The 16,619-nt window shown below is 41.9% G+C and overlaps 1 protein-coding gene across 1 annotated transcript in view; it reads right to left on the reverse strand.

Moving 5' to 3' along the window:
* Positions 1 to 16,619, reverse strand: part of npffr2a (neuropeptide FF receptor 2a) — a 114,730-nt gene that overhangs the window by 54,487 nt on the left and 43,624 nt on the right. The window lies entirely within an intron of this gene.

Consider the following 16,619-nt stretch of genomic DNA (forward strand, 5'->3'; position numbering starts at 1 on the left):
CAGTTTACAATGCTGTCTGCCTCAGAAGGAACATGCGTGGGTTAACCACACATCAGAATCCCTGCACCTGTTTTCAAAGGCTCATGACCTTTGCCCTCCTAGCCACAATTCTCTTTGCATGAATAATTCTACCCGTGGGCAAGAGCTGTTTTAATCGTTTTAGCCAATTATTTAAATTTCTTACATCCAGGCATAAATATTATCTGTCTTCTGAAGTGATGTGAAATATATCTTTGGAATATCAGACTGCAGGTTTATAATAAGCAGGTTGTTCATTTGGTGGGTTATGGCATGAGTGGAAGCTCACCTACGGAAACTGTAATTTGTCATCAGGAAAGAATAATATTGTATACAATTTGTAAACATTTATTCACGGATAAATAAGCCAGCAATTGTAACACATGCTGATTGTCCTGGACATGGTAGTGTTGAACAGCCTGTTTGAAGAGCTGCAATCCATATGGTTCCAGTATACCCACGGTGCTGTAAGGAAGGATTTTCACCCAGCTACACTCAGGGGAAGACCAGATAGTTCCAACTGATTTGTGTGGCTTGAAGGGGAGCTGCTGGTGATAGTGTCCCCATGTAATCTGGAGGGCTGCTCCATCCCAGATGGTGTTTGAGCTTCTTGAGTGTCATTGGCTTTCCACTCACCCAACTAAGTACTCTGTTACACTCTGATTTGTGCTTTGGGGCTGGTGAACAGACTCCAGTTCAGTTTCTAGTCAATGCTAACCCTGAGGATGCTAATGGTCAGGGATTCAGTGATGGTAATGCTGGTGACTATCATGTTGAGGTGTTTGGATACTGTCTTCTTGGATGTGGTCATTCCCTTGAAATTGTACAGTGCTAATGTTACTTGCCACATGACTGAGTCCATATATAACAATATGGATTGCTTTGGTATAGATGTCACGAATCATGCTGCATGGTGAAATCATCTCTTCCTCTATGATAGAGAGAAAGTCATTGATAAAGCCACTGAAGATGGCTTGACTGAGGACACTACTCTGAAGCTCTCCTGTAATGTCCTGAGAAAACATAACTCCAAAACTATAGTTATCTTCCTTTGTAGTATGACTCCAGTCAGTGAAGAGGTTTTCCTTTGATTTGTCTTGACTTGGATTGCTTGATGTCACAGTTGGTCAGATGTTGCCATTTGTTAAGGTCATTCTTACCCCACGTCTGGAGTTCGGGGGTTAGGGTTTGTGCACGGTTGGTCCAAGGCTGTAATAAGGCCAAGAGCTGAGTGGCCTTGGCAGAACCCAAACTGGATGTCACTGAGCAGGTTATTGCTGAGCAGGTGGCCCTTGTAACACTGTCAGTGACATCCTCCACCTCTTCATTGCTGATTCAAAGGGGTTTGATGGGACTGTGGTTGGCTAGATCCAACGAAATGTGCTTTGTGTGGACATGACACAGCAAAATTTCATGTTGCCGCATGAATGGTAGCATCTTGATTGTAATGGGACAGCTAGGCTTGGGGTACAGACTACTCTGGTACACAAGTCTTCAGTAATACTGCCAAGGTGTTATTGGTATCCATCAGCTTCGCCTTATTTCAGTGCCTTCAGGATTTCCTTGATCTCACGTGGAGTGAATTGGCTAAAGACTGGTATCAGTGATGCTGGGGAGCTCTGGATGAAGCTAAAATGCAAAATAATCTCGATAAATGTTCCTGTAGCTCAAGCCACTCTTTCTAATTACTTGTCCACCAATCACTGTAATTAGGCCACCTTTAATTGGTTGCCACATTTACACAGATGGATACTTCACTTATTACAAGTGAATACAACAAAAACATCCAATCTAAAGTGTCCTCATTAGGCTAATCTTAGGGTAGATGATGTGTGAGTCTGCATTTTTGACTTGATAAGGACAATGGACAATGACCTGATGTTTTCAGATACTTTTCTTTGTATATGTTTGCTATCTAATTCAATGTATATCCTAGCAATCACTATCTTCCCAATATAGGCTGTACCTTATGTAACTTTGACTAAGTGCAACTTGCATTGAGTTATTGGGGAAGACTTCATCATGAGGCCCTTCAAATGTCTCACTGTATCTTACCAAATGCACTTCATTAACTATTTATGGTTTCCCTCATGTCTGATTCCATCCCATCTCAACACACACCATTCCTGGAACAATTCACCACTCAGCAGAAATCGACGGAAAGAATGGTGTGCCTGGTATCTGTGACATCTTTAAAAGGCTCATGTGCATCCTGCCAAGATTTATCCCAGAGTTAAAGTCTGTCTCTCTTGGAGACATAGAATCCAAGAGTAGAAGGAGCATCTTTGCAACCTCCAGAGATATCTGAATAGCTCCAATCTACCTTTTCCCCAATCTACCTCTTCAGGTTATGTAGAATCGATTTCGCTTTGACTGCATTCATTGTTTCATAACAACGTGCTGCATGAAGATGTGTTTTTTCATTTTGTCTTCCCTCTGGCTCTTTGCCAATTAGTTTAGCTTCATACTGTCTGGTTGCTGGACTTCATGCCATCAAACATAGTGTAATGGAGCCAATCTATAATTATTTATGTAGCTGCAGGGAGAGAATGATCTTTTCTTTTGTGGTTTACTTGCCACTGCAACATGTCTAGTATTTGGAACATGATCAAATTACTACACTTATGAAATCTTTTTAAGATTGCCCAACAATTCTGAATTCATGCATCCTAAAGACCACCAAGTCTTCTTGTTCCCTACAAGTCACAATCCTGGCTAGCTTCCTGGTTGTGCCCCACCCTGCGATTGTGTCTTAGACCTCAAGGCATTATCTTTTGGTCTCTTTTGCTTCTCATAAACATTATCTGAATGCCCCTCAGTTCCCATCTATTTGCTGATGAGCCTTCTTCTGCCTCTTATTTTTCCACTGTCTGTCTCACATTTAGTCTTGGATAAGCAAGATAAACATGTCTTCCTCTGGATAAGCATTGGGAAAACAAGACATTGTTTTCAGTCCTTACCATTGATGCCCTCTTTTCTGGTCACAGCCAGACCATTAACAGTCTTGCCATCTGATCAAATTCTGAGATGACTTTCTCTCCACCTCGTAATTTAAATGTCACCTACTTTCAAAAAAAAATTACTCGTGGGATGTGGGCATTGCTGTCTGGGCTAGCATTTATTGCCTGTTCCTGGTTGCCCTTGATAAGGTATTGGTGAGCTCCCTCTGGAACCGCTACAGTCCTTGTGCTGTGAGTAGACCTACAATGCCATTAAGGACACAGTTCGATGATTTTGACCCAGTGACAGTGAAAAGTGACGATACATTTCCAAGTCAGAATGGTGAGTGACTTGCAGGTGGTGGTGCTCCCACATATCCGCTGCCCTTGTCCTTCTACAAGGAAGTGGTTGTGATTTTTGAAGATAATGTCTAAGAATCCTTGGTGAATTTCTACAGTGTATCTTATAGATGGTTCGCACTGCTGCTACTGCGCACTGAGAGTGGTGAAGGGAGTGGATGTTAGTGGGTGTGGTGCCAATCAAGTGGGCTGCTTTGAACTGGTTGATGTGAAACATTGCTGTTTATGTGAAATTAGTTGCCATTTTTTCTACATTACACCAAAGATTGCATTTCAGAAGTCTTTCATTAGCAATAGAATGATTGGAAAGCTTTGAGGTCGTGGAGTACATTATTTATAAACAGTTCTTTTTAACATTATCCTTCAATCTGTTCTAAGCCTTAACAATTTTCTCATTTAGAAGACCTTTTGATATCATGATTTTGGAAGCCTTGATCTTCTGAAAAATGTTGTATACAAACATATAAACACTTTCTCTTAAACACAGGCTATGCTAAGCCTTAGCATCTTCATATTTAAGAGACCATTTTAGAACATTTTGTATTATTTTAGCATTGCTGGCAAAATTAATTGGCATATGAAATATGGTTCTGAGACAAATTGCAATAATGAAATTCTGAAACTGAAGTTAACTGGAAATTGAACTCATTTATATTGGATAAGAGTGCAAGACAGGGAGAATTAAAACTTGTTTAATTTTGATGAAAGCTATTTGACTTCAACTGCAATCATAAACATTGAAATGTTGGGCACGCAAAATCAAACTGAAGACTAATGAATTTATTTTATCTGCCTCAGGGAAGTAGAAATGTGCAATTTTATTAAGATTTACTTGATTAAGTTGACGTACTCCCCTGAAAGCAGGTAATGGGATGTTTGGTTATGATGAGAAAATAAAGCCTGGAGGATGGCAATTTGGCTTAAGTAGGAAACACTCGCCTCGTTGATTATTATCCAACTGATATAAACTAGTATGAAAAAGATGAATCAAGTGACAAATGAATGAAGCTGTAGAGCATAAGCATTTGTTTCATGTAAAGGACTCTTAGAAGTCACTTTTGCTGATCTGAAACTTATATTGCACATACAAAGTGGATGGGACACTTTTAATAACAAGGAATAGTATTCAATAACTTGACTGGAAGATTTTGCTCTCATGCTCTGTATTCACTGATGTAGCAGGATCGATGTGGATGCTGATGTGGGGGAATATTGGGATTGTGAGCCTCAGCTCTCTGCCTGTGGTGCCTAGTGTAAAAATACATCTTTGTACGGCATATGAGTGATCTGTATGAATTGGACTGAACAAAGAATTGCACTGTTTAGCAAGATTGATAGCCAAGAGCAAAATGAACAACATTTATCAGTGAAGGTTAAGAGTAACACTGCATTACACATTAATGGCACTTCAAGAAGTCTATATGGGACACAAGGCTAGGAAAACGTCAACTGCTAAGTTTCCAGTTTCTATATTCTTCTTTTCTTTTGTTATGTTTGTAGTGTAGCAGAGGAAGTCCATGGATGTCCATGGTGTTTACATATATCATTTATAATTGAACAGCTAGATGCCACACATAGCAGTAAGCAGTGGGGAGATCATGCTGCGCAAGTATCTTCTATGTGTACCGCTGCTATTCACACATCTACAATCAGATCTCTGGTCATATCATTCTCTTTGGAGCTTGGTGTACATACAAAGTGGCAAAGATGATTCAGTACCTCTGATATATCATGAGGATAGGAAAGGCAAACCACCAAATCCTACAATCTATAACTGTCAGCATGACATGCACGATGTCCATTCAGCAGCTCTCACTCACATCATTCTGTCAACTATTAATTGTCCAGCACTCTGCACTTCGTACCAACTCACTGGGGGCACCTCATTCCCTTTCCTGCTCGTGCATCACAACAAACTGTTCTTGTATCCACGTGCATCATACTCAATTCCTCCATGTTATCACAGAAAAAGTTTCACCCTCCTCACCACCCAGATTGACAGTTCATCAGAGCCCCAACAAACCTACCTGGAAAGCCCAGAGAGCTTGCACTTCACTTGTAGGATGAACGATGGTCCAATATCCAGACTAGCAGGAACCATGGACTCTGGTGGAACTAAATCCCATACTGGCCAATCCCTTTGGACAGGAACAGGATAAACCCTTTGACTGATTGTGGCTGAAAACCCTCACTGATTGTAACCCCCTTTCACCCCACTGAGGATTGCTCCCCTTTGACTTTGGCACATCAACATTTGCTTGAAGTGCATCTTTTGTTTGTTCATTGAGAGGATGAGGGTGTCACTGGAAAGGCCTGCATTTATTACCCAGACGGCAGTTAAGAGTCAACTACATCACTGTGGGTCTGGAGTTCACACATAAGCCAGACCAGGTAAGGATGGCAGTTTCCTTCCATAAAGGACATTAGTGAACCAGTTGGGTTTTTTCCAACAATTGGCATTGGGTTCATGGTGATCATTATACTCTTGATCCCAGAGTTTTTATTGAATTCAAATTCCACTAGCTGCCATGGCAAGATTCAAACCCAGTTCCCCAGAAAAATTACCCAGATCTCTGGACCCATAGGGATCTCTGGCTCCCTAAGGAGCATGTTTGCTGTGTACATTACTGGCACAAGCTGCAGGTATGATAGTATGGTGTCACATACTGACATGTGCTTCCCTTATCCACCTGACAGGCTGATTGTTCAGTGTGTCCCATCATTAAAGATACCTGCCTCTCCATTTGCTGTAAAACAGCAATGCAAGCCACAGAGCTAACAGCATGTAAGCCAGCGCTGAAGTGAGTGTATGCTAAGAATGCAAAGTAGACAGAGGTGGGCAGCTTCCAAGTAAATACTAGAGCGAGTGATTGCTCAGAAAGCAAGCCATGAGATACATGTGTCCGTGTGAGCATTACATCATCCTGTGTAGCTGCATTAGATACATGAGTGTCCCTGAGTGCAAAGTAACCCGGCAGGAGGATGCAAGTCATAGATATCCCTGAGCTTCAAAGCAAAGTTTGAGGTGGTGTCTGCGTTGGTCTGAGATCGGGCACGGTGTTGTAGTGAGGCTGTTGGTTTGCCAATGCTGACCTGTGTGGATGAAGGGTTTGGGAGGTGGTGGATAGTGATGCACACAAGGATGTTGTGATGAAACAAGCTTGGGACGAGCATTTGGTGAGCTGTAGCTGCCAGGTGCCCCACTCTGATTTACCTCTCAGTTTCTAGATTCTCAGTGGAAGAGAGGAGATTTGTAACGGGCGTATAAATAAAGCTCTGAGGGTCACTCGACCTGAAATGTTCATTCTGATTTCACTCCACAGATGCTGCCAGACCTGCTGAGCTTTTCCAGCAATTTCTGATTTTGTTTCTGATTTACAGCATCTGCAATTTATTCAGCTTTTTCGTTTTTATAAACAAAGTGAACTGAGGTTTTAATGAGATGCAAAGGCATAAAAATAAGGTATTCAAATGGTGAGATTATTAATTTTTATTTAAGGCTTGAGGGGAAAAAGTGGGAAAGCCTTTTTCAACATCGAGGAATCTGATGTTTTTCATTCTCGTCGTATGTTCCCACATTCAAACCTTTACACATGCCATTCCGGGGGCTAAAATTCTGCCCATTAGGTCTACTGTATTTTGTGCGTCTGTGAGCTATCCTAGTACTGTACACCACACCGGAGTGATCAGGTGATGAGTATCTCTGGTTAACTGAGCAATAACCTCTCATTCATACTCACTGGGAAGTAGCAGGGAGCAAATTCTAAAAGACTGTAAGACCAGAGATTGGAGTAGGAGTAGGGCATTTTTTAATATTCACTCATCAGATACGTGTGCCTCTAGGCCAACATTTACTGCCCAAACCTATTTTCCCAGAGAGCAATTAAGAATCAATGGCATTGCTGTAGGTCTGGAGTCACATGTAGACCTGACTAGGCAAGGACAGCAGTTTCCTTCCCTAAGTAACGTAAGTGAACCAGACAGGTTTTTCCTGACAATTAGCAACGGATTCATGGTCATCATTAGATTCTTAATTCCAGAGCTTTACTGAATTCAAATTCTGCCATGGTGGGATTCGAACCTGGGTCCCCAGAACATGACCTGGGTCTCTGGATTAACAGTCCAGCTATTTTCCCGCTAGCTCATCACCTCCTCTTTGGCCGATTGAGTTTGCTCAGCCATCCGATGAAACCGTGGCTCATTTCCATTTTGCTTCCTTTACCCCGTAACACTTGATTTCCTTACTGATTAAAAATTGATGACCCAACCTGTACAGCCCTCTGTGGTAAAAAATTCCTTACATTTCCTCTCCTCTGAGAGAAGAAATTCCTCCTCATCCCTATCTTAAAAAAAAGCCCTTACTCTGTGCACTGCTCCTTGACTGTCCCATTTTCTCTAGCGAAAAGTTCTCAGGAGGCGACTGATCTGTACAACTGCATTGAAACTGAGCAGTTAACTGTTCACGGCTATTCCCATGCTACTTTGACAATGCTGGCAGTTTTCTTTATCGTGGTAACCTTGCAAATAGTTCACATGACCACTGATGCCTTCACCACTAACCTGAAATTATATTTATTAAACTTATTTCTTCAGTCTTTCCTTATTTCCTTACCGAATACATTTCCTGCATCTAATAGATACCCATCCACTGAGAAGGATATGAAAGACCACTCATTACTTTTTGAATATGATACCTTTAGGCCACATATCATGGATCACAAATAATACAAACTATTTCCAGTTGATCTGTTCCAATCTAATGCTCCGGAGGAACTCTATAACTGAGCAATTAGACCATCTCTCAATCATAATGAAGCAAAGTCCTGTGAGATTGAGGTGCACAAGTATCCACTAGATAATTTCATCAATGACTTTTCATGTTAATCATGATGTGGAGATGCTGGTGTTGGACTGGGGTGGACAAAGTTAAAAGTCACACAACACCAGGTTATAGACCACCAGGTGTATTTGGAAGCACTAGCCTCTGAAAGGCAGCGCCTCGAAAGCTAGTGCTTCCAAATAAACCTGTTGGGCTAGAACCTGGTGTTGTGTAATTTTTAACCATGTTAATGATGGTATTTGTAGTGCAATAAGGACATTAAAAATATCATGAAAAATTTAGTTTATCAGGTTTCAGCTGAGAAACCTTGCCCAATTTCTGATTGATATTTCGCCTAAACTGAAGTAACTTAAATGACAAACTGAGCCTACAATTTCCAACATGCAAGTGTTTGTGCAAGCATTTAGAGGAGAAAGCCAAAGCATTTTCTTTCTGATATAGGTGTAGCTTGAACTTCAGAGGTCTGGGACTTAGATGTTGCCATTCAAGGCCTTTTTTGACCTCATTTATCCACGGAGTAATCATGTCTTACAGACGTCTTGAATACAATACATAGAGCTCTACACTCTATGTGTATGAGCATACAAATTAGAAACAGGAAGAGGCCATTCAGAGCTACAATCCTGCACAGCTATTCAATAAAGTCATGCTTGATCTGATAGTAACTTCAAATCGGCAATCTTGCCTATTCCTGCTAACCTTTCAAACGCTTTGCTGAACAAGAAGTTATCTACGTGTGCCTTACAAATATTCAAGGACTCTATTTCCAATGCTTTTGCAGCAAGAGACCTTCTGAGAGGGAAACATTTGCATGATCTCTAGTGACCCCTAGTTCTAGATTCTCCCGGAAGAAAATACTCCTATCCATATCTCCCCTGCCAGCACCCCTCAGGATTTTGTGCGCTTCAGTCAAGTTGCCTGTTACTCTTTCAAACTCCAATGGACACAATCTGAGCTCGTCCAATGTTTCCTCAGAAAATAACCCATCCTTTCCAGGTATTGGTCCAGTAAACAATCTCTGAACTGGCCACAATGTATATACATCCTTCTTAGATGAGAAGACCAATCCTGTACCTAGTAAACCAGATATGGTTTCACCAGTGCCCTGAATTACTAAAGCACCATCTCTCACCTTTGTATATAATACTCCTCACTATAAATGATAACATTCTGTTAGCTTTCCTCATTCGTTGCTGTACCTGAATACTAACCTTTTGTAATTCATATCTGAGGACACTCGAGTCACTCTGCACTTCAGAGCTCTACACTCTACATTCTCTCATAATTTCAATATTATGGGATGAATCTTACATTTTGTGGACTAAGTCAGGGTTGCCTTGTGTTTTTGGAGGTTTTCTTGGAGGCAGTAACACTGAATTCTTCTGTCATATGTTACCAAACTCAGCTCATTAATTACCAAACATATTAGGATTATATATGTTTCCTTGAGATCTCCCTTCATTCTTCTAAGTTCCAGTGAGTACAAGCTATCAATCCAGATTTAAAAAAAAACACATCGCTGATCGTCTAAACTCAAGATCTAATGTATGACTGGTTTCCTTGTTCAATCCCAATGTGAACAAGTCTGCATTACTGTCTGGGAATTTTCTCCTTGATACTGTGTTTTAAAATAACTCATTAGCTTCAATTTGAATAATTGATTTCTTTGTCACATTTTGGGTCAGTGTATGAGTTCCACATTATTTCAATATCTCATCGAAGACTCATCAACAGGAAATTATTATTGATAAAACTGACCTGCCAGCAACAGTTTAAATGCTGAAATCTGCTAGACTGTGATTACTCTCAGTGAAGGCCTAGTGCTGACAAATATGCTTTGTTCAGTAATAATCCTGTGGGCAGATTGAATTTCCCCCCCCACAACGTTTAAATGGTTTGGATTGTGCTGAAGTGGAAAGCTGTTGATGGCTGAGTGTTACAGATTGGTACATTCCAAGATCCAGGACTGGACAGGGCAGGTATTGCAAAGGCTCAGTGGGAAAGGTCACTCTCGACAGTTCTCCTGACCTTGCACAGCACGGGTTTGGAACCTACCCAGCAACCTTCCTGACAATTCTGTGCAGCTCCACAGGATGAAAGAGATGGATACAGGGGCACACCTTAAAGGAGTTAACAACACAAACACAGGGTCCATAATGTGCTTTACATGCTGAAGCAGCAGTACCCTAGATGGCTCAGTTTCTTGAGTCTGGGAGTCTTCTTTATTAACTCTGTCACACAAGGTGGTTAAAAAGTAACAGTTTTGCTCGTTTGTTGGTCTGTTTGCCACTAGTTATGAAAAAAAACCCTCAAAAACTAACATGAATTTCATTAAAATGTAATTCATTGCTAGCATATGGTACAAGGAAGGGCTAATTATCTTTTGGAGAAGAAACAAATCTGATTTTCATGTTTTTGAAAGGACCTGTTACCATTGGCGGATGGGCAATATTGATTTTCTTTTTCTTGGAATGAGTTGTTTTCCATAGAATGCTGTTAGGTGTTTGAATTATGGATTGCTTCAACCACTGGTAGATTTCATCACAGCTGTCCATATTTGAGCAGAGTTTTCAGAGCAGATTGTTGATTGTAGATTGGCCTAGTGCCTTGTTGGTGACGTGGAAGTTTTTATTAAAATTATGTTTTCTAACTTTCTAGAGAGCATCAACCAGGCAATGGAAAAGCTTGAAGGCGGAGCTGTGTATGTGTAATGAAGTGAGTGCGGTGAGCTGCAGGATTGTGTACCATCAAGCAGAGCCATGGACAGAATCTGGCCCAAGCACAGTAGGCTGAGAACATGAAGCTCCTCCCCAAACCCAGTGCAGGTGGGCCCCGTGGGGCAGCATGGTGGCACAGTGGTTAGCACTGTTGCCTCACAGCGCCAGAGACCCGGGTTCAATTCCCGCCTCAGGCGACTGGCTGTGTGGAATTTGCACGTTCTCCCCGTGTCTGCGTGGGTTTCCTCCGGGTGCTCCGGTTTCCTCCCATAGTCACAAAGATGTGCAGGTCAGGTGAATTGGCCATGCTAAATTGCCCGTAGTGTTATGTAAGGGGTAATGTAGGGGTATGGATGTGTTGCGCTTCGGCGGGTCGGTGTGGACTTGTTGGGCCGAAGGGCCTGTTTCCACACTGTAATGTAATGTAATCTAATCTAATCAAACCAATCTGAATGCAGTGGAGCACCCCTCACCCCTGTAGGAACCTGAGCCTTGGTTATTGGGCCTTGATGTAGCCCCCTAACCCAAGCCCTGTGACTGAGTAACCCCTTCACTTGCTTTTTTTAAATGGGTGATGGGCATTTTCGGCAATGTAGATTTTTGTTTCCAATTTCTACTTTGCCCGTGAATTGAATGACCTGCTGGCTATTTCAGAGGGTAGTTGAGAGTCAACTACGTCGTTGCGAACTTGAAGTTGCATATAAGACCAGATGTATTTCCTTGAAGGATGTCAGTGTATCAGCTGAGTTCACAATAGTACATAATGCTCTCAGGGTTGCCATTATTAGTTTTCAATTACAGAATCAATTATATTTGAAAAAAATCAACTTGTTAAATTTAATTTTCAGCAATTGCCATGATGGGACTTGAACCTATGATTCCTTGACATCAGACTGATCCTCTTGAGCACAAGTCCTATCTATATCTGTCAAAGTGACAGCAGTCCTCGTATTCTTCACATCTAGCTCCTTCCCCACATATTCGCTGGGCACAACTGCAACTTTTCACATTCTGCTGTCCATAATACATCAGCCAGGTCACCAATGTCTTGGTCACCTAGGCCACCAATTATGTGAACTTTGACAGGGATGAGGTGACCCAGAGAGTTATGTGCTGTGCATCAGTGGCAGGCTTTTCACACTTCCACAGCATGAGAGACAATACCTCCACGGCAATCAAAGCAACTCCAGAGCAGCCGGGATTAATTGCAGGAGCTTTCTTGTTGCCCATTCCTAATGGGTCTGCAACTACTGCATGAACATTACATGTGTCTATGGCGAAAGTGGGTACTGCAGACGCTGGTGATTAGAGTCAAGATTAGAGTAGTGCTGGAAAAGTCAGCAGGCCAGGCAAAGTCAATGTTCCAGGCAAAAGCCCTTGTGTCTGTGCCAGGTATCCAGTGATGACTCCTTCTGTCTTTTACAGTTTTGTATGGTGCAGGCATTCTGCCCAAACGTCAGCTGGCTTCTGGATGAGTCGGTTGCCAGTGTCATGGTAGACCTGCAAGCTGTCTTGATATGCCACAAGAAGAGCATGTAGGATAGTTGTGCCTTTGTGGTACGGCACTACAGACAGTAGTTAAAAGTTTAAAATGGAAAGCACCTTTGGAGGACAAGACCCTGCTGTGCCTTTGATCACTCATTTGGACATTTGTGAGGAAGGGCCACTTGACCGGAATATTAACTCTGATTTCTCTCCACAGATGTTGCCAGACGTGCTGAGCTTTTTCAGCAATATCTGTTTTTGTTGCAGTTTGTGACCAAGTTGCTCCTTTAACAAGGTTATGTTGTCCTTGGTTTTTTTTCCAGAGAGGTTGTAAAAGACACAAACCCTGAAAAGTCTAAGTTGAAGGGTTTTGGGGCCAGTTTGATTATAGCCAACAGATACTGCCTCAGGCAACAGGCTTTCAAGTTTTTGAACAAAAAAAACTTGTACAATGAGTCGTCCCAGCTCAGCTTTTCTTTGGTTTGGTTTGGTTTTTAGCAGTAGTGTGGAAAAGCTGCTGGACCCAGCAGGTCCAGGCTGATCCTTCTCTCTCTCTGACATCGCTCCTCTAAGATCCTGTGTTTGTTTTACCTTTTGTGCCAAGGGGTATTTATGGGGATTGTTGCAAGTATTTGGAACAGCATCATTAAGTTGAGCTAACCTGTTGGGTTTTCAGATAGTTTAAGTTATTCGGCATTCTGTTCTCTTTTGCTTGTGTTTCATTCAGTAATCTTGTAAATAAATTCGGTTTTGTTTAAAACTAAGTGGTTGGGCTAGCTGCATCTCTCCTGGAACATCCGCGTTACACCTGTTTAAAGTAACTAGCAAAGTTAGAGTCTGGACTGCCTTCTAGAAATATTTTGAGGGCGTCTGGCCTGGCCCACAACAGTTTGGACGCTGTATTGCAAGAGAAGCTCACACCTGACTTGTTCAGGCTGCTTCACTTGAAGAGTGTGTTTGCAAAATTCTATGATTTCCATTAAGATCTTTGCAACTGATGCCCACCTCACACACCTCCTTCGAACAGCTACAGAGGCTACCACTTCAGTGACTCCCCCTCCAGTTCAACAAAGCTGATTGTTCCAATCCCTGGAATGAAGCTCATCAGAGTGAATGGGGGATGCCACAACGTCATGATAAACAAACGTTCACCATCAACTCATGCTTTCATTGCTATAAAGTGCATCAAATGGACAGTAACACTGTTATACATATGTCTTTGTACAGTTAAAATGCTTTCCTTGTATGCATCGTATGACTTCCGTGTGATTCCCTATGGTTTCAATGGAGCTTACAGCAAAACATTCATTCCCCAGCTTTGATAAATGGGATATCCTTGCTGGACGTCCTGTAGGAATTGGAGGCCATGATAACCCATCCAAATATTGTCCCAGTTACTCAGAAACAGGACCAGACTCAGTCACTAGGGCAACAGGCAGTGTCTGCGGCCCTTCTGTAGAGAGAAGGGTCAGGGCTGAAGTGGGAGAGGTGGAGAGACCAAATGAGAGTTAACATCTTAGGCAAATGACCTTTCATTTCTGAAGAACTATTATTGATCCGAAATATTTACTCTGTTTATCTCCTGACTGTTGCTGCTTGGCTTATTTTGTATCTCCAACATTTTTAGCTTTTATTTCAAAATTTCAACAGCTGCAATATTTTGCTTTTGCATCAATCTTTTAGAGGCATAGACATATAGAGATGTACAGCACTGAAACAGATCCTTCAGTCCATGAATCTAGTCCTATTTTCCTGCACTTGGCCTATATCCCTTTAAACCCTTCCTATTCATATACCCATCCAGATGCCTTTTAAAAATGTTGCTATTGTACCAGCCTCCACCACTTCCTCTGGCAGCTCATTCCGTACACGCACCACCCTCTCAATGAAAACATTACCTCTTAGAATCCCTTCCTCATTTGCCCTCTCTCACCTTAAACCTATGCTCCCTAGTTTTGGATTCCCCTTTCCTGGGGAAAAAGCCTTTACTATTCACCCTATCCATGCTCATCATGATTTTATAAACATCTATAAGGTCACCCCTAAGCTTCCAATGCTCCAGGGAAAACACCCCCAGCCTATTCAGCCTCTCCCTATAGCACAAACCCTCCAACCCTGGCAACATCCTTGTGCATCTTTTCTTGATGCTGGTTGAAGGGTAAATATTGGCTAAAAATCCAGAGAGATTCTTTTGCTCTTCAAAATTGTGCTATGGTATAATTTCCATTTAGCCAATGGGGCAGAAGGGGACTTGGGTTTAATGTCGTATGTATAAATGGATGCTTTGTCACCACTCTATCAGAACACATTGAATAGCAACTTAAATTTTGGATTCAACCCACGATTTTCCACGTCAGAAATGAGAATATGACCATTGAATCACAGTGGACACCTTTACGTACTCCAATCCTTTGGCTGAATGTTTCAAATTCTGTGGTAGTTTTTGAAGAGCTAGGATTTCTCTTGGTATTCTGGTCAACATATATCCTCCTACAAAGCCATCAATAGACTGCTAACACAAAGCATTGGCACGGTGGCACAGTGGTTAGCACTGCTGCCTCACAGCGCCAGAGACCCGGGTTCAATTCCCGACTCAGGTGACTGACTGTGTGGAGTTTGCAATTCTCCACGTGGGTGTGCTCCGGTTTCTTCCCACAGTCCAAAGATGTGCAGGTCAGGTGAATTGGCCATGCTAAATTGCCCGTAGTGTCAGGTAAAGGGGTAAACATAGGAGAATGGGTCGGTGTGGACTTGTTGGGCCGAAGGGCCTGTTTCCACACTGTAAGTAATCTTAAAAACAGTTTTGGTAATGCACTCACAAAATAGCCCTTTGAGATATTCAAGGAGAAAAACATTGTCTAACTCAAGTACATTTGTCTTATTGTGCATACAATCCTTTAAACCACATCCTTTACAATTACATCCTTAAATTTGCTATGTAATTATATCAAAGTATTTCTGAAAGTCTCTGAGTGCAATGTTAGTCACGCTTGCTGTCCACTGAATAAATAATGCCTTCAAAATAAAGTTCAGTCAGATTAATTGAGTCTGATTGTGTTTTCTCTGCCAAATCTCTATCAGTAAGTCATACTTTTATTCACAAGTTCTCTAGAGATCCATTTAAAGTCTTTCCCTCCGTAGTTGCTATGCTTTGGATGACTGTTTCCAGTCTGTATCAAATGTTCTCTTGATTGATGGAGTTCGTTATCTCAGAAAGTAAATAATTTAGGAAATATTGGGTTATTGGTCAGCTACTTTCAGAATTCTTTCTCCTGGGATCGGTATGTTTGGAGCTTGTGGTTTGTCTGGTTTAGAAGCATACAACCTTTTCATAATCATATTGCTTTCAGCACTTGCTTATTTTTTGTCAAAGTAGAAAATCCAGCTATCCGAAGGTTAATATTTTGGTCTGTCTTTAGTGATGCAACTTTTAGTTGATCCATGCTTATGGATTGGGCTGCAACAAGGTTTGGGATCTGAGTGTCTTCTTCCTAAGACTGTAGTTTCCCACAGAAACATAGAAAGTAGGAGCAGGACTTGGCCATTTCACCCTTTGAGCCTCCTCTGTTATTTAACATAGAAAAATACAGGCTCCTTGGCCCTCGATGTTGCGCCGATCCAAGCCCACCTAACCTATACTAGCCCACTATCCTCCATATGCCCGTTTAAATGCCCATAATGAGGGAGAGTCCACCACTGCTACTGGCAGGGCATTCCATGAACTCACGACTCGCTGAGTAAAGAACCTACCCCTAACATCTGTCCTATACCTACCACCCCTTAATTTAAAGCTATGCCCCCTTGTAATAGCTGACTCCATACATGGAAAAAGATTCTCACTGTCGACCCTATCTAAACCCCTAATCATCTTATACACCTCTATCAAGTCACCCCTAAACCTTCTTTTCTCCAATGAAAACAACCCCAAGTGCCTCAGCCTTTCCTCATACGATCTTCCTACCATACCAGACAACATCCTGGTAAACCTCCTCTGCACCCGTTCCAGTGCCTCCACATCCTTCCTATAGTATAGCGACCAAAACTGCACACAATACTCCAGAGTCTTATACAACTGCAACATGACCTCAGAACTCCGGAACTCAATTCCTCTACCAATAAAAGCCAGTACGCCATATGCCGCCTTCACCGCACTATTTACCTGGGTGGCAACTTTCAAAGATCTGTGTACATGGACACCAAGATCCCTCTGCTCATCCACACTACCAAGTATCCGACCATTAGCCCAGTACCCATCTTTTT

Source organism: Chiloscyllium plagiosum, chromosome 2 (assembly GCF_004010195.1).
Source record: "Chiloscyllium plagiosum isolate BGI_BamShark_2017 chromosome 2, ASM401019v2, whole genome shotgun sequence".
Classification (NCBI taxonomy): domain Eukaryota; kingdom Metazoa; phylum Chordata; class Chondrichthyes; order Orectolobiformes; family Hemiscylliidae; genus Chiloscyllium; species Chiloscyllium plagiosum.